Genomic DNA, 19565 nt, shown 5'->3' on the forward strand with positions numbered 1-19565 from the left:
TGGTCCCCTGTGCATCTACTACTTTCTTCATCCCAAAATTGGTGGCTGTGCCTTCAGCTGCCTGGGCCCCAAGCTCTGGAATTACCTCCCTAAACTTCTCCACCTCTCTCTCCCCTTCTTAAGGCACTTCTTATAACCTACCTCATGCACTAAGCATTTGGCCACTTGCCCTGGTGTCTCCTTTGATGCTTCATTGTAAAACATTTACTGGTTAATGCTCCAGTGAAGCAGCTTGGGATGTATTACTATATTAACACGATGTAAATGGAAATTTTTGCTGTTTTCGCAGTTATCCCAGCTCCGCCCGTGTCCTCCCAGTGGTCAACCTCAGACTAACTGGCTTAATGAGCCAACCATTTGGACTGGTTGTCGTGTCTTGTCATTCTCCCATTGTAGCAGAGAACTCACAGGCAAGTTACCAGTCTTTTTCATTCTTTCAATGGACGCGAGTCTCGCTGGCTGGGCCAGCATTTTTATTGCCCATCCCTAATTGCCCTCGAGAAGCTGGTGGTGGTGAGCCGTCACCTTGGACCGCTGCAGTCCATGTGGTGTAGGTACACCCACAATGCTGTTAGGGAGGGAGTTCCAGGATTCTGACCCAGCGACTGTGAAGGAACGGACGATATATTTCCAAGTCAGGATGGTGAGTGGCTTGGAGGGGAATTTCCAGGTGGTCGTGTTCCCCATGTGTCTGCTGCCCTTGTCCTTCTAGATGGTAGAGGTCACGGGTTTGGAAGGTGCTGTTGAAGGAGCCTTGGCGATTTGCTGGTGAGTGACAGAAACAATCCTTCAAATGGTCGTAACCATCTGGATATCAGCCAATAGGGGGAGAGAGTTCCAGATTTCCACTCCCCTTTGTGTGAAGCACTTCCTGACATCACCCCTGAAAGGCCTGGCTCCAATTTTAAGGTTACGCCATCTTGTTCTGCACCCTCCCACCAGAGGAAATGGTTTTTCTCTATCTATCCTGTAGGCCCCTTTAACATAGAGGTGGAAATTTCTCATTGAACCAAAGGTCAATGGATAATTATTGACATGGTGACATCTTGACAACAATGGAGGAACCTTAAGTCAAGAAGACCTTTGACCTCTCATTGTGACATCCAACTCCTTCCAAGAATTGAACCCTTAATGATTCCATTTTCTAATACTGACCACCAACGCAGTGCCGAGTCTTCTTCCTCTGCTTCACCGTGGATACCAGGTGGCCTTCGTCTTGAGAATCGCCAGAGGAAGGCACATGCTCAGCACCTGTGTCCAGGAGGACAGGGAGCTTGTCCAGAATATATGGTGGAAGATGACCTTAAAAGACAAGATAACAGAGAGTAGGAAGTGAACAGGCAGACATAGGCACAGCATCAGGATTGAGTCCACACAGAGCAAGAGAGAGGGTTGGATTAAAAAGAAAGCTGCTCCTATTAGCTATTGGCACAAGGGCAGAGGGCACAGATTTGGGCAGAGATACAGGGGTGCTGGGGGGGTGGGGGTGGGGTTGGATGTGAGGAAGAATTATTTTTTAAATATATAAATGCAACGAGCCATAATGATCCGAAATCTGCTACCTATGAGGCTCCTGAAAAGGAATTAATGATTTCAAAAGGAAATTGGATGGGTACTTGAGGGAAATAATGGCCAATCTGTGCACAGCAAGATCCCGCAGGCAGCAATGAAATAATGACTAGTGTTAATAATGCTGGTTAAGGAATAAGTATTAGTCAGGAGGCCAGGGAGAATCTCTTTACTCTTCCTCAAAAGAGTGCCATGGGGTCTCATACATTGACTGGAGAGGGACGGCAGGCTTAACTTCTCACTGAGAGGAAATCACTTTTGGAAAATTTGAAGGTCATTGAATTCTGGACATTCCTCCTCCAGAGTTACTTGTGAAAGTTTGCAATATTAATTCGAGGCTGTGAATGTGCCATTCTTTAAGAAACCACGGGTCAAGATAGATGTCCAGTGGGGACACCTGGAGAGGAAAGAGGTACTTTGTATATCGAGGTTAACAAAGAACTGCTGTTGCCAGGCGAAAAACTCTTGCTGATTGGTTAAAAACACCTAGCCTAAGAGAAGTATTCTTTAAATATCTTAGTCTTTAAAAACTCTCAGTCAGAGTGAGTGTCCACCTTAGAAGCAGGCTGCAAGAAAAGACTCTTTTGCCCTCTCTCCACCCCGCCTTTGTGTTAAACCTTCCTCAGAAACATTGTCTCAGAATAACTCCTGATTTTTTTTCCCAAGTCTGCTAAGTTGTGATAAGTAAGGGTCATCAAGGACAGTTTCACCAAAAAATCCATCTGAAAGAACTTTGAGATCTATTGATCAAGCAGAATTCTGGTCACAACAGCGCTGAGATCTAAATAAACGTTCCCATACTCCAGCCACTGCAGGGACTGTGTTTGTGTGTGAGTCTGTGTGTGTGTGTGAGTCTGTGTGTGTGTGTGTATTTGTGTGTGTGTGTGTATTTGTGTGTGTGTGTGTATTTGTGTGTGTGTGTGTATTTGTGTGTGTGTGTGTATTTGTGTGTGTGTGTATTTGTGTGTGTGTGTATTTGTGTGTGTGTATTTGTGTGTGTGTATATGGGGCTTTGAATATCTCTTTTTTATAGAAAAGGGGGAAAATCATTACACCTCTAAACTACAACTTGTATGTTAACCAATTTATTAACTTGCTTTTTAAATCGTTGTTTGTTTTATAATAAATCAAAGAAGAAGAATACTGGTCTGAACTGGTCTTGTATACCTTAAAATGGAACGTCAGTAAAAAGGGGGAAATAAGCGTACTGGTCTGAATTGTTTTCTCCCCTTCTGGGTACCCAGCTGCCATGTTATCCCCTTACCTCACCCGCGTTACATCACTCATTCGCTAATACACTGAAGAGCTGTTTAAACGTCCCAAAGTTTTTCAGTGTGTTTGCAAACACTTCCTGAAATACATCAACTAGTAAAAAAACAGGGCCTGGCCTCCGTGTGGATTCCCTTCACTAATGTCTCCAAAGTTTCCTGCGCTGACTGCGTTCTGCAGGATCCTCCATCAGAAGATTGGCCAGAAAAATCGGAGGAAGTTAAGTGGGTTTTTTTTGGGTCTGACTGGGGTCAGGAATAGGGGTTCTGACCCTGAATGGAAGACTTGGGCCATTGTGTTGAGCTTTGGTCTATCTTCTCAGGAAGGTCCTTTGAACCTCTCCAGTTCCATCATATTGACTTCACCCAATCCGGGCTCCCACACATAGCGAGGGTTCTCGCTGCGCATCTGGTGAAGTTAAGGTGGCAGGGTGGGGAGCAGAGATCAGCCTACATGACTGAGTGAGGAAGAGCAACAATGAGGGTGATCCCTGGCCTGAGAATATCGAGCTGCGAACGAAGACTCCATGTCTCATGCCTGTAATCAATAGCGAGGCATGGGAGGTATCATCCAGGCAGTTAAGATTATCAAGGATATGTGCAACACACAGAGGTTTTAACTCTGCCTAAGTGAATGGGTTTTGAGTAAGTTAAAGTCAAGGCCTAAAGTGTTCGATGTGATAGGATCAGGTGGTCCAGAGGAAGAGGCCGAATTGGATGATCTTTGCCCCTCACTCAAAGATAGACTCAAAACTCAATATAAGAGAAGAGCATTAATACCCAGTATGGTACTCAAACAGCTTGTTACTGAGGACATTTTGCAAGGGGATTGGAGTACAGTAATAAAGAGCTTGTTACAGTTGCACAGGTCTCTGTTGAGACCACATCTGGAATATTATGTGCAGTTTTGGTCTCCACATTTAAGAAGATATCCTTGCATTGGGAGCGGTACAGCGAAGGTTCACTAAATTGGTCCCTGGGATGAAGGGGTTGTCCTGTGAGTAAATTGGGCTTATATTCTCTGGAGTTTAGAAGGATGAGAGGTGATCTTATTGAAACCTACAAAATTTTGAAGGGGCTTGACAGGGTGGACCCTGAGAGATTGTTTCCGTTGGTTAGGGAATCTAAAACATGGGGGCTACAGTCTCAGGATAAGGGGTCAATCAAATAGGACTCAGATAAAGGGAAATTAGTTCACTCAACGGGTTGGGAATCCTGCGAATTCTCTTCCCCAGAGGGTTGTGGGTGTTCCAATGTTGAATACATTTAAGGCTGAGACAGACGGATTTTTGGTCCCTCAGGGAATTAGGGGAAATGGGGAGCGGACGGGAAAATGATGTTGAAGCCCAAGATCAGCCATGATTGTATTGAATGGTGGAGCAGGCTCGATGGGCTGAGTGGTCTACTCCTAGCTCTTGTGGACATTGCTGATCAGGCCAATCAAAAGACAGTTGCATCCACATCTTAAGAGCAGTAAGGAAAATAAAGTGTAACTAAAAAATACCCATTGGTTTTACAAAGTTCTATTAACTTGGTAACTAGAATCATGGAATGGTTACAGCACAGAGGGAGGCCATTTGACCAGGTACATCCATGCTCTGCAAGAGCAAATCAGCTGGTCCCACTCTCTCACCCTTTTCCGTACCCCTGAAAATTTCCTCTCTCCAGATGATGATCCAATTCCATTTTGATAGCCCCGATTGATCCTGCCTCTGCCACACTCTCAGGCAGCGCATTCCAGGTCCTAACCACTCGCTGCGTAAACTGATTTCGCCCCATGTCACTTTTGGTGTCGTCCTCTGGTTCTCGACCCTTCTGCCAATGGGAACAGTTTTTTCCTACCTACTTCATCCTGAGCCCTCATGAGCCTGAATTGGCAAAGAGGAGCATGAAAGCTGAAAGATATTACAGGTCAAGTATTCTTTATCTGTAAATCCAAAAAAAAGCAAAAACTGCACTTTTTTTGAACCTTGTTGACTTATAGTGTGGGAAGTCCCTGACTCCAGCTGACACAAACCTCACCGACTGCATGAAACCTTTAGCACGGGTAGTCCAGTTGTTTGTCTGCACTGTTCACCTCACGAACCCTCTCTTACCAGCAGGATTGCTGATGGTGCCAAGGGAGGGAATTTATCACATGTGCCCTGTATTTATTATTCAGTGGTACATCTTACTTCCTTAGCCATCTTATTTACTTTAGACTACAGATAGCCTAGGCTTCGACCAGTGCAATGTAAGTAGGCCTACGCCCACATGAGGTTTCTGAAAACCAAAATGATCTGAAGTCCGAAATGCGATCAGCCCTGAGGGTTTCAGATAAAGGATACTCGGCCTGTAGTGATGTAATTACACACAAAAATCATCGAACCTTTCAGATTGTAACTGGAGATTTGCTGCCAAACTAGTTTTTTCCCCCCACAGACTCACCAATGCTTTGTGCTTGGATGATGAGAGTTTCTGCAGCCATAGTAAGCAAAGGAAGACCTTCCTCCATGTTAGTGGCCAACTTGTCATTTGCATCAAAGAGTTGGAAGAGATTCGGAGTGAAGACAACAGCTAGATTGTGAACCCCCATCTTATTCTCTTCCGATCTGAATTAAGGGGGAAAAAGGAATCAGTAATTAACAAAGATCATTATTTAATGACAGACAGACAGTAATCCCTTTTTTCCTTTCAGTGTCCCTCCCACTATAAACCCCACAACTTTAGATCTTAATTCCCCATTTTCCGATTTGTAACCATTTACATCTCCAGCTTAACATCTGATCCAAAAGACAGCACCCCTGACAGTGCAGCACTCCCTCAGCACTGCACTGAGTGTGTCAGCCTAGATTTCAGGCCCAGTCTCTGGAGTCGGACTTGAAACGACAAGCTTCAGTCTCAGCTGCAAAGGTGGTGCCCACCGAGCCAAAGCTGCTGTTGGGGAATTTTACTTTTGCTCATTGGGTACTACAGGCCCCATTGCTGCCTCGTTTTTTTCTCCTTCACATGGTCCATCTTGGTCGGTGCTGAGCTGCCCCTTATAATGCCAGCCTCGCCTCCCCCTACTGGATGCACGTGGAACTGTTGGTCGTAACACCCAAATGCTTAATGCTTATAAAGGCTCTCCACACGGGGAGACAGTGGTTTGGTGGTAAAGTCATTGGACTAGTAATCCAGAGGCCCAGGCTAATACTCTGGGGGACATTGATTCAAATCCCACCACGGCAGCCACAGGAGTTTAAATTCAATAATAAAAATCTGGAATTAAAAAACTTTTAGAGATCATGATCGATTGTTGTAAATAATTATCTGGTTCACTAATGTCCTGTAAGGAAGGAAATCTGCTGTCCTTACCCAGCCTGGCCTACATGTGTCTCTAGGTCCGCAGCAATGTGGGTTGACGGTTAACTGCCCTCTGCCATCAGTTAGGGCAATTAGGGATGGGTAACAAATGTTGGCCTTGCCAGTGGCGCTCATACATACCCCGTGAAAGAATAAAAGAAACGTGAACCGATGACCGTGCCCCACCTCCTCGGTCCAGACCAGTCCGAGAGCAAAAAGGAGTCACCTACCTGGCAGCCACTGTCTGGAGGAAGGACAGGAAATAGTTCATGGTGGCAGCGTTAATCCTGGGCATGAGGCACGTCAGCAAGATGGTGGCCGCTTGGCGCTCGGCCTCCGCGTGGAGCTGCTGGGCCTGGCACAGAGGGCCCCGGAACCCCGCCGGAATGATAGGCTCGGGCAGCTCGCGGAAGAACTGCTTCAGCAGCCCGGCGACATCGGAGGGGGACGTGAACTCGAGGGAGCAGTCTCCTCGCTGCAGCTTAGCCTGGAGAGAGAGAGAGAGAGAGAGAGAGAGAGATCCACACCAGGGTAACAACTTAAAAAAAAAGGAGCCGACTCCGCGCCTTAGAAATAAACCCCGAACGGCGATGAGATAAAATACGTCACAAGCCTTTAAATAGATGCATTATTAATCTAAAGATTGGTCGTTAGCACAAAAAAATAGCCACGGTGAGTAGCGTCGTTTAGAACGTTAGATAAATATGAGGGTGAAAGGAACAGGATGTGAAGTTGATGGGGTCTGAGGAAGAGGAGAGGGAGGAGGTCTGGACTTGTTGAGCTGAATCCAAGTTCTATGTCATTCAATAATGCCAATCGCACCAGCCTGCATTTAGATAGCACCTTCAACACCAAGAGATATCCCATGAGGCTTCTTAACACAAGTGGAGCCAGACAAACATGGCTACCAAGCCAAAGGTGGTTGACCACACAATAAAAAAAGGTGCCCAGGGGAGTCTTAGAGTAGGAGAGGGAGGTGCAGAGACAGAGGGGTTAGCGAGGGGATTCCAAAGCCGGAAGCCGAGGAAGAAGGTTGTTAGCTCCAGACCCCATCCAGAGGTTTGAGTGCAAAATCCCAGGCTACCACTCCGGTGCAGGGCCGAGGGTGTGCTGCACTGTTGGAGGTGCCGACTTTTGGATGAGATGTTTCAATTCAGGCGATTAGGAACGTTTTTGGCGGACCAATAGGAGGAAGGGAAGCAGAAAGGAGCTAGCATTCTAAAGCAATTTTCACGGTCTCCGGAGGTCTCAAAGCACATTACAGCCAATGACGCAGCTTTTAAAATGTAGTCACTGTTGCAATATCAGAAGCATGACAGCAAATGGCACTGACCAGGCAGTTTATAAAACCACTGGTAGAGAGAGGAACGTTGGTCGGGACATATGCCTCACTATATCTTTCACATCCAAATGAGGGGGAAGATGGGCCTTGATTTATCATCTCAGCTCTGCACTAAAACGTCAGCCTAGGTCATGCACTTCAATCTCTTGAAGTAGGGTTCAAAGATATGACCATCTGACTCAGGAGGTGAGAGTGCTACCACTCAGCCATGGCTGACCCCACTACAGGAAGACGAGAAACTTTCTATAACTGATAGCACAGATACACCCACCAGGAGGATAGCATCAATGCAACACTGGGGGCTTATCAGTTTAAACTAAGTTGTGCAACCTACTGAACTTTTTTTTTGCAAAAATATACTTTATTCATAAATCTTCAAAAACATTTCGAACCATTTCAAATCACCAGTACAAAAATACAAACTGGTTCAACTTTTACAACATGAAACACAAGGTGTATCAGAACAAACAATGAATATTTCAATCATTGGCAGACATACATTTTAATCTGTACAGCCTGAGGGGCTCTTTACAGTTCCCAGCCCCCCAGTGCACTGTGGCAGAAAGGTCTTAGACAGCGACCCTTCCCCATTGCGCCTTTGTGGCGACTGCCCCAAGCTTAACTGTGTCCCTCAGCACGTAGTCCTGGACCTTGCAATGTGCTAGTCTGCAACACTCGGTCGGGGACAACTCTTTGTGCTGGAAAACCAACAAGTTTCGGGCAGACCAAAGAGCGTCTTTCACCGAGTTGATGATCCTCCAGCTGCAGTTGATGTTTGTCTCGGTGTGTGTCCCTGGGAACAGCCCGTAGAGCACAGAGTCCTCTGTCACAGAACTGCTCGGGATGAATCTCGACAGAAACCACTGCATCTCTCTCCAGACCTTCTTCGCAAAGACACAATCTACAAGGAGGTGAACAACGGTCTCGTCCCCACCACAGCCACCTCGAGGGCAACGTGCAGAGGGAGTGAGACTCCTGGTGTGTAGGAAGGATCTTACAGGGAGGGCCTTTCTCACCATCAACCAAGCTACATCTTGGTGTTTGTTGGAAAGTTCTGGTGATGAGGCATTCTGCAAAATGACTTTGTCAGTCTGCTCAGGGAACCATCCCACAGGATCCACCCTCTCTTTTTCCCTCAGGGCCTTTAGGACGTTACGTGCCGACTACTGCCTGATGGACTTGTGGTTAAAGGTGTTTCTCTGCATAAGTTTTCCCACGAGGGACAGGTGGTACGGCATGGTCTTGGAGCGTTCCGCGGCAGCGTGGCCAAACCCATCCTTCGCAACACCGGGGGCAGGTAGAACCTCAGCATGTAGTGACACTTGGTGTTTGCATACTGAGGGTCTACGCACCACTTGATGCAGCCACACACAAAGGTGGCCATCAGTATGAGGGCGATGTTGGGCACGTTTTTTCCCCCTTTATCTCGAGGCTTGTACATCGTGTCCCTGCGGACACAATCCATTTTCGACCTCCAGATAAAGCGGAAGATGGCTCGGGTGATCGCCACCACGCAGGAGTGTGGAATGGGCCAGACCTGCGCCACGTACAGCAACAGCGAGAGTGCCTCACACCTGATGACCAGGTTCTTACCCGCAATGGAGAGGGAGCGTCGCTCCCACATGCCCAGTTTTCTTTACACCATAGACACTCGCTCCTTCCAGTTTCTAACACATGCCCTGGTCCCTCCGAACCATTTCCCCAGCACCTTCAGGCTGTCAGCCCTGACGGTGAAGGGGACAAAGGATCGGTCAGCCCAGTTCCCAAAGAACATGGCCTCGCTGTTCCCACAATTTACCTTGGCTCCCGAGGCCAGTTCGAACTGGTCGCAGATGTGGATCAGTCTGCGCACCGACAGCGGATCCAAGCAGAAGATAGCAACATCGTCCATGTACAGAGAGACCTTGACCTGAGTGCCTCCACTACCTGGGATCGTCACTCCTCTTATGCCCGGATCCTTCCTGATGGACTCAGCAAAGGGTTCTATGCAACACACGAAAAGAACAGGCGAGAGAGGGCAGCCCTGCCTGACTCCAGATTTAATCAGAAAGCTATCTGATTCCCACCCATTGATAGAGACTGCACTACTGATGTTAGTGTAGAGCAGTTGGATCCAATTGTGAATTCCCTCTCCAAACCCCATTTTGGAGAGCACATCCACCATGTAGGTGTGCGATATTCTGTCAAAGGCCTTCTCCTGATCCAGGCTGATGAGGCAGGTGTCCACACCCCTGTCCTGTACATAGGCAATCGTATCCCTGAGCAGCACGAGGCTGTCAGAGATCTTCCTGCCCGGCACAGTGCAGGTCTAGTCAGGGTGGATCACCAATTCCAGAGCGGATTTGACCTGATTGGCAATGACCTTGGACAGAATTTTATAGTCCACATTCAACAGTGAAATGGGTCGCCAATTTCTAATTTCCTCCCTTTCCCCCTTGTGCTTGTAGATGAGGGTGATAATGCCTTTCCTCATGGATTCTGACATGCTGCCGGCCAGGAGCATACTCTCGTACACTTCTAGCAGGTCTGGGCCGATCCAGTCCCACAGAGCCGAATACAACTCCGCCGGCAAGCCGTTGCTTCCGGGAGTTTTACTCTTCTCGAAGGACTCAAGGGCCTCAGTCAGTTCGTCAGGAGTTAGCGCTTTGTCCAGACTCTGCCGTGTACTGTCATCTAAGACCTCCGTGATAGAGGACAGGAAGGACTGGGAGGCTGTGCTGTCTGTGGGCTTCACGTTATATAATCCGGCATAGAAGGATTTGCTAATCCTCAAAATGTCAGATTGCAATGACTTAACTGAGCCATCTTCTTCCTTCAGGCTGCTGATCACAGAGCTGTCTCTGTGTACCTTTTGGAAGAAGAAACGTGAGCACGTCTCATCCTGCTCCACGGAGCGCACTCTGGAACGGAAGATGATCTTGGAGGCCTTCGAGGCAAAGAGCGAGGCTTGCTGGCTCTTCACCTCTTGGAGTTCCTCCTTGACATCGACCCCCATCAACCGCAGCCAGAGCAGGTTCTGCATGTTTTTCTGGAGTCGGGACATTTCCCTCTGTTCCTTTCTAGCTTTCTGGGTGCCTTTGAGGACGAAAAACCTCTTGATGTTTCCCTTGATCACTTCCCACCAGTGTGTCAGTGACTCAAAGTGGGGTTTCATGGTTCTCTAACCTTTGTAATCCCGCTTGAGCTCCTCAATGTTCTCTGGGGTCAGCAGTTGCACGTTTAGCTTTCATGCCCCCCTGCCAACCCTCTGGTCCTTCTCTAAGTGACAGTCAGCCAGTAGGAGGCGGTGGTCAGAGAAGAACACCGGCTTGACGTCGGTGGATCTGACTGCGAATGCACGGGACACAAACAGGAAATCTATCCTAGAACAGACGGACCTGTCAGGCTGCGACCAGGTGTATCTAAAATGCGCTCCGTCTGCAGGGTTGCTGAAGACGTCGTGCAGCTTGGCATCCTTTACTGTTTCCATCAGGGATCTGGATGTAGCGTCCAATCTGCTGTCGGCCCTGCCGGATTGTCCAGCCGCATCGATGATGCAGTTGAAGTCACCGCCCAGAATGACCGGCCTGGAGGTCGCCAGCAGCAGTGGGAGCTGCTGAAAAACCTCCAGCCGCTCAGCCCCTTGTGACGGGGCGTAGACTTTAATTAACCGGAGTGGAGCGTTCTTGTTCATTACGTCTGCTACGAGGAGGCGCCCGCCCACCACCTCCTTAACCTGGGAGACGGTGAAGCTGCCTCCCCGCAGCAGAATCCCCCGGCCGGAGGAATGAGAGTCGTTTCCTCCCAACCAGATCGATGGCCCGTGGGACCACCACGGTGACCATTGCCTGTAAGAGCTGAGGTGCAGTATCGCACACTCCTGCAGAAACACCAGGTCAGCTTTGACCTTGGCAAGGTAGTCCAAGGTCGCAACACATCGCGTAGTAGATTTAATGCTACGCACATTTATGGATACAATCTTTATACCCATTTTAAAGCAGTTAGTCACTTACCAAACCTGTTGTCTCTGAGAGTTCCAGACCATTGGTCTGCTCCTTCATGCCCGTGGTGTGCTCAAATTGCCTCACTTGGGATGGGCTGAGGAGAGCGTCCTGAACCTCCCCATTGGAGATGTTCTGCTCGGGTGGCATCTGGGGGTCCGTGCAGAGAGCGGGGTTTGAAGTGTCCTCTGTTGGAGAAGCTTCTCCAATCCTCTGCCCCTCTGGGGCGTTGCTGCTCCCAGCTTCCCGGAGCTGGGGTGCGCTGAGCGCCTCACTGCTCCCAGATTCCTGGGGTTGTGGTGCACTGGCCTCTTTGGGTTGTGGGCCAAGTTGGAGTGCGCAGGTCTCCTCATTGTCACCAATGTTCTGGAGCTTGGGTGTCTCGTCCTCCAACTCCCTAGCATTTTGCCGCTTCTTCTGTTGGCGCCGCCCTGGCACTTCTTCATCCGAAGAGCTGCTGCTCTTGTTATCCGTGTCGGATAGGAGACGCCTCTTGACTCTTGTCTGGGAAGTGGCTTGGTTTCTTTTTAGCCCCTTCTTCCTTTTGGCTCTCTTCACCAGCTGCCACTCCCCCTGCTGCTTTCCCACTGCTGCCTCCTCCTCCTCCGTTGATTCGGTCTCCTGAGGAGTGGGAGGTTCAGGGGGCAGTGCTGTTGGTTGGCTGTCTGTTGCCCCAATCTTTTCCTCCACCTTGTCTCTCTCTGTGTCCTCCTTTGTCCTGTTGTTCTCCCTGGGGGCCTTGGTAGTTGGAGTGACACGAGGCATTTCTTCTGCTTCCCCCTCGTTGGCTTTGGCTGCCTGTGCGTAAGTACGGCAACGTTTGGGGCAGGTCTTGTAGAGGTGACTTGCCTCACCACACAGGTTGCAGCACTTAGCCTGTTTACAATCTTTTGTCTGGTGCCCTTCCTGTTTGCAATGCTTGCAGAGGACGGCGCTGCAGTTGGCCGCCACATGACCAGACTTGCCACATGAGCGACAAAGTTTGGGTTGCCCAGCGTAGATAAGGTAACCACGGCTTCCCCCGATAGCAAATCTGGAAGGGGGGTGGAAAACGGCTCCCTTACCGTCAGTCTTAAGCGTTACCTTAACCTGGCGTTTACATGTCCAGATCCCCAAATTATCTTTAACTTCAGTGCTGCTCCCAACCTTATCGAAGTACCTGGTAAGGAAGGGGAGCACGTCAGCGACAGCGACGTAGGGGTTGTACAGATGCACCATCGCAACACGTTCACGATGCAACGGTAGAGCAAAGAGCGGCTCTGCAGTCAGGATCTTAATTTCTGGCAGGTCTTTCTTTTCTTCAAACACCTTCAGGAGTTTGACACAAGCTGCCACTTGCTTGAAGGTCACATCAAAGAAACCAGCGCTGGGGAAATCCTGTAGGCAGTAGATCTCCACAGCCTCGAAACCACACAGCTTGAATAGGATCCTCTTGGTGAAAAAGGTCCTATCCATTCCTGTTCCTTGCTCGCTGCCCTTCACCATGACTCGGATGGTGTTAGGTACCCCATGGTAAGGGGTTTGACTGGTTATAGCCATTTCTCTTTCCCTGGCAGAAACGCGATGAAGGTCTCTCCCCTGCCAGGTAAGTATCAACCTACTGAACTGGAATTTGTCTTGGCTCATTGGTAGCAGGGCCATCTTAAGACACTGTCTTGTGCATCCACAGTTCTGCTGGCTACACCCCACATCCAGCTCACCCTATCCAGCTTACTCCTGGCCTTGCTGACCTACATGATGCCCAATTCCGTCTCCAATTTAAAACTCTCCTTGCGGTCTTCAAATAACCTCATGGCTTCACTTCACCCCACTCTGCTGTGATATTGCTTTAACAGAGAATATGCTAATGAGTAAGTAGCCAGGATGTAAGCCGTGTGACCAACAGATATCGTTCAGAGGAACTTTCAGTTTAGCTAGCAGCATGTGGTGTGAAGCAATTGCAACTGGTCTTTTCCTATTAACAATAGCTGTTGAATCTTTGCAGTAAATCTGTCTGCTGAGCAATCCAGTACATTTTCAAATAAACCAAACCTACGTTTAGCTTACCAGTCCTGCGTGAGATGGGCAAGTTTGTATTAAGCAAACCCAGAAGTGAAACACACACCCCATCTTCAACCCCATAACTGCATCCCTACCACACAAACATGCTTCATCTTGTACATTCCTCCCCCCTTTCCACCCATCATTATCAGGACCATCAGTCACCTCGTCTTCATACCCTGCTATTCCCCTCCCTAATGCCCTTCCCCTCTCAAGTGCTCCTTAAAGCCCACCTCTGATCATGACTTTGCTTATCTCTCTTGGTAGTTCCTTCTTTGGGATGGTGTTTTTATTTCTGATTACCCTTCTACTTGAAAGACAAAACGGAAAGAAAGAAAGGCATTTCTAGAGCATTTTTCATGAACACCAGACATTCCAAAGTGCTTTACACCCAATGAAGAATTCTTGAAGCGCAGTCACTGTTGTAATGTCGGAATCACAGTGGCCAACTGTACACAGCAAGCTCCCATAAACAGCAACGTGCTAATGGCCAGATAATCTCTTCCTTTCGTCGTGTTGATTGAGGGATTAATATCGAGCAGGGCACAAGGGTACCTCGCCCTGAAATAGTGTCTCGGGATCCTTCACGTATACCCGAGCTGACAGTTGGAGCCTCGGATTAATTGTCCCAAAAGCACTGCCTCTGACGGCGCAGCACTCCCTCAGTGTACGCCGGAGCGTCAGCCTTGATATTGTTGCTCAGGCCCGATACTTGAATCTGGCACTTTGTGACTCAGAGGTGAAGGGGTTACCCACAGCAACAGGTGCTAACTAAAAGTCGCTGCAGGGGTCTCAGGCTCTTGTACATCTGCCTCTCTTTAGCTCACCATTGACGGCCATCTCTTCTGTTATCAATGTACCCTCCCCCCACCACCTCCGAGATCTGAAATTTGCCCTCCAAGCATATCTCTCTCCTGATTTAAGACCTTCCTCCAAAGCCAACTCCTTGGCCAAGCTTATGCCCATGTCGGAGTATCTCATTCTATGGTTTGGAGTCCAATTCCAACAGAAATGATGGCCGCCAACGGCGGTCATGCCTCTGCAAAGGATCTCGGGACATTTTCCATATTAATGAAGCTGGATAAATGGTGTTGTTGAGGGGGAGGGGGTGGGAGGAGAGCACTGCCCTCCATTATAAAGATGGAGAGCCAGCCTTGCCTTATAATGGAGCTCAATTTGGACTCCTGGCTGGTTTGTGGTTTAAGGCAGCGTGTTGAGGAAGCATGAGTTAGCAGAATGGGCAAAGAAAAAGTGGCCAGGTCAGTGCAAAGAAGGGGCCTCGTAACGGACAGAGACAACATTACACGTCCCATCAGCCCACACAATGGACAGAGCACAAACTGCCCCCCCTCCCATAACAGTGTCGTGATCGATCCGTGACACTGCAGCTGCCCTGTGGAAACGATTTGCACATCTCCGTGCTTCTTTTGAGATTAAATCAACTCTGGAAAAAAATGGATGTTGCAATTTCTCATTCGGGCTTGGACACACTTCCTCAAGATGTGTATGTGCTTCCTGTAGCGGTGTCCGGTTTTGACATCACTTCCTTCCCCCTGTGTACCCAGGGCTGTTGTCTATGTCTTGCTTCTCTGAAACTCCTTCCGCAGAGTGGAGGCGCTGACCTTTAAATTAAGCCGTAGCAGGGCAGCGGGATTGGAGAGGAGACGAAGGCTGATGGTAGGAGCTCACTGAGTAAACTCAGTGCCTCCTCCGTTATATATACACACATACACACACAATTACAACGGGTCAAACACATCACCATCGTTCCCAACGCGCAGGCTGCTAAAGGAAGCAGCCCATTCCAATTCATCTCCACTCTGTGAAACTCCAAGTGGATCAAATCGCTTCCCAAAGTACAGAGCAGGCAGTCAAAGTCTCCTGATCACACACAAGTTCAACCTAGGCACAGCAGTACGGTGCTGAGGGAGTGCAGCATTGTCAGCAGTGCCGCCTTCTGGATGAGATGCTAAACCAAGGTCTTGTCTGCCCTTTATAGTGAACATTAAAGACTCTATTCAAAGAAGAACTAGGATGTTCCACCTGTCCTGGCCAAATATTTAATCCTTCATACCATGCCACTAAAGCAGATTATGATGCTGCTGTTTCTGGGAGCTTGCTGTGCGCAATTGGCTGCCATGTTTCCTACATTTCGACAGTGCCTACTTCATTGGCTGAAAAGCATTTTGGGACATCGTGAGGTTGAGAAAGGCGCTATATAAATGCCGGTCTGTATTTTGAGACAAATTCCTTATGAAGCACTCTGGTTATCGAGCTGCGGTTAGACATGAGCCTCGAAATTATTGGCACCAATATTGGTGGGCAAGCACTTAACATGCGTGGTCACATTCACTATATCGACGCGGGGAGTAACCTGCTAATTTGAAACGTCACGCGAGGGTGCTGAGAATTCTCCTATGAAATCGCCACCTGCCCTCGGGGTAGTGTCCTCGGCCCCACCATCTTCAACTGCTTCAACAAGCACCTCCCCTCCATCATAAGGTCAGAAGTGGGGATGTTCACTGATGGTTGCCCAGTGTTCAGTTCCATTTGCGACTCCTCAGATACTAAAGCAGTCCATGTCCCTTATGCGTCAGGTTCTGGACAATACCCAGGCTTGGGCTGATAAGTGGTAGGGGACACTCGTGCCACACAAGTGCCAGGCAATGACCACCTCCGACAAGAGAGAATCTAACCATCACCCCTTGACGTTCAATGTCATTACTATTGCTGAATCTCCTACCATCAATATCCTGGGGGGTTACCATTGACCAGAAACTGAACTGGACTAGCCATATAAATACTGTGGCTACACGAGCAGGTCAGAGGCCAGGAATCTCCTGACTCCTCAAAGCCTGTCCACCATCTACAAGGCATAAGTCAGGAATGTGATGGAATACTCTCCACTTGCTTGGGTGAGCGTAGCTCCAAGTCATACACCACCCTGACTTGGAAATATATCACTGTTCCTTCATCATCACTGGTTTTAAATCCTAAAACTCCCTCTCCAACAATGATGAGTTTAGACAAAAACAGAATTACCTGGAAAAACTCAGCAGGTCTGGCAGCATCGGCGGAGAAGAAAAGAGTTGACGTTTCGAGTCCTCATGACCCTTCGACAGAACTTGAGTTCGAGTCCAAGAAAGAGTTGAAATATAAGCTGGTTTAAGGTGTGTGGGGGGGGGTGCGGAGAGAGAGTCTCTCTCTCTCTCTCTCTCTCCACCCCCTCCACACACCTTAAACCAGCTTATATTTCAACTCTTTCTTGGACTCGAACTCAAGTTCTGTCGAAGGGTCATGAGGACTCGAAACGTCAACTCTTTTCTTCTCCGCCGATGCTGCCATACCTGCTGAGTTTTTCCAGGTAATTCTGTTTTTGTTTTGGATTTACAGCATCCGCAGTTTTTTTGTTTTTATAATGATGAGCTTAGGTTCAATACATTAAATAACTTTATAAAATAGGCAGAGGTTCTGATTGGCGATAATCAATATGAGAACTCTGCTATCTTTAAACAAATGAAAAAAACAGGATTCCGCTTACCCAGGGCTGAAAAATTAATTGTCTTGTAAACTTCTTGAAGCTGAGCTGGCCAAAAGTTAACTGCTTTGCTCACCATAGCCACTAGATGGTGATCTCGTACAATTTGTAAGCTAGCCCAGCCCGTGTCCTGGATTCTTTAGAAACTCCTCCTGTTGACAAGTTATTTAATTCTTGCTGTTTTTTTTCCAGCACGAAACCTTTCACGTAATATTTGCTACATGATTCAACACCTCTCCCTTCACTATCTTAGCAACCGCTCAATGGGCAGCACTCTTGCCCTGCATCAGAAGGTTGAAGGTTCAAGTCCCACTCCAGGGACTTGAGCACGGAAATCTAGGCCGACTCTCCCAGTGCAGCACTGAGGGAGTGCTACACTGCCAGAGGTGCATTTTTTCAGCTGAAACATTAATCCATGGCACTATTTGAACAACAAGGGAGTTATCCCTGAATTCAGGCAATATTTAGCCTGCAACATCACTAGAACAGATAGGGAGGCGCTTTTTCCATTAGTAGAGGGGTCAATAATAAGGTAAGAGGTAGAAGGCTTAAGAGGGGAGTTGAGGGGAAATGTTTTCACCCAGAGGGTGGTGGGAGTCTGGAACTCACTGCCTGGAAGGGTGGTTGAGGCAGAAACTCTCGTAGCATTTAAGAAGTATTTAGATATTCACTTGTGTTGCCATAGCCTCCAGGGCTATGGGCCAAGTGCTGGAAAATGGGATGAGTGCAGTCAGATCTTTGTTGACCGGCGCGGACATGATGGGCTGAATGGCCTCCTCCTGTGCTGTAAACGTCTATAAGATCATCTGGTCATTATCAGACTGCCGTTTTTTTGGGATCTTGCTGTGCACAAATCAGCTGCTGCGATTCCTACATTGACAGCAGTGAGCAATTAGGCAGGCAAACGGTACGTTGGCCTTTACTGCGAGAGGACTTGAGTACAGGAGTAAAGAAGTCTTACTGCAACTATATCGAGCCTTGGTGTGGCTGCACGTGGAGTATTGTGTACAGCTTTGGTCTTCTTACCTAAGAAAGGATATACTTTTAAATTCATTCCTGGGATGTGGGTGTCGCTGGCTGGGCCAGCATTTATTGCGCATCATCAGTTGCCCTTGAGAAGGTGGTGGTGAGCTGCCTTCTTGAACCGCTGCAGTCCATGTGGTGTAGGTACACCCACAGTGCTGTTAGGGAGGGAGTTCCAGGATTCTGACCCAGCGACAGTGAAGGAACAGCAATATATTTCCAAGTCAGGATGGTGAGTGACTTGGAGAGGAACTTCCAGGTGGTGGTGTTCCCATCTATCTGCTGCCCTTATCCTTCTAGATAATAGTGGTCATGGGTTTGGAAGGTTCTGTCTAAAGAGCCTTGGTGAATTCCTGCAGTGCATTTTGTAAATGGTCCACACTGCTGCTACTGTGCGTCGGTGGTGGAGGGAGTGAATGTTTGTGGGTGAGGTGCCAATCAAGTGGAGCTGCTTTGTCCTGGATGGTGTTGAGCTTCTCGAGTGTTGTGGGAGCTGCACTCATCCAGGCAAGTGGAGAGTATTCCATCACACTCCTGACCTGTGCCTTGTAGATGGTGGACAGGCTTTGGGGAGTCAGGAGGTGAGTTACACGTCTGGCTATAGAGGGAAGTTCACCAGGCTAAATCCTGGGTTGGCAGGATTGTCCTACGAGGAGAGATTGGGGAGACAGGGCCTGTATTCTTCAGCGTTTAGAAGAATGAGAGGTGATCTCATTGAAGCAGACAAAATTCTTACGGGGCTCAACAGGGTAGATGCAGGAAGGATGATTCCCCTGGCTTTGGTGGGGAGGGGTGGGGGGGGGGATGGGTCTAAAACCAGGGCCACAGCCTCAGGATGAGGGGCAGGCCATTTCAGACTAAGATGAGGGGGAATTTCTTCACTCTGGGGTCGAGAATTCCAAAGATTCTACCACTCTGAGGGCTGTGGAGGTTCAGTCATCGGGTACATTCAAGCCAGAGATTGGTAGATTTCTAAATATTAAAGATGTCAAGGGATATGGGGATAGTGTGAGAAAAATGGGGTCGAGGTAGAAGATTAGCCATGATCTAGTTGAATGGTGGAGCAGGCTCGATGGGCTGAATGGCCTACTCCTTCTTCTATTTCCTATATTCCTATGACTACACTTTAAAAAAGTACTTCATCGGCTGCAGGGCTCATTAGGATGCCCCAAGCTCATGAAAAGGCAAGAGATTAAATGCAAACCTTTCCACCCACCACCTCCACCCCCTCCCCGACATCTCCCCCAGTGAATGAAAAAACGCCATTGAGATGTGAGCTTGCCCAATGTCATAGGTCAGAGGTTAAGAAGCCAAAACGTCGCTCACTTGGAAAGGATAAAAGCCACTTGTTCTTCGGTTAAATTGTTACAGAAACGTACGAACGCCCAAAAAAAGAACGCTTCACGAGGAGACAGCTACTCGAAAAAGATTTCTGCTCCGGACTAGATGGAGCCAGTGCTTTGTTACGGCCTTTGGTACAG

This window comes from Carcharodon carcharias, chromosome 34 (genome assembly GCF_017639515.1).
Source record: "Carcharodon carcharias isolate sCarCar2 chromosome 34, sCarCar2.pri, whole genome shotgun sequence".
NCBI classification, from domain to species: Eukaryota; Metazoa; Chordata; class Chondrichthyes; order Lamniformes; family Lamnidae; genus Carcharodon; species Carcharodon carcharias.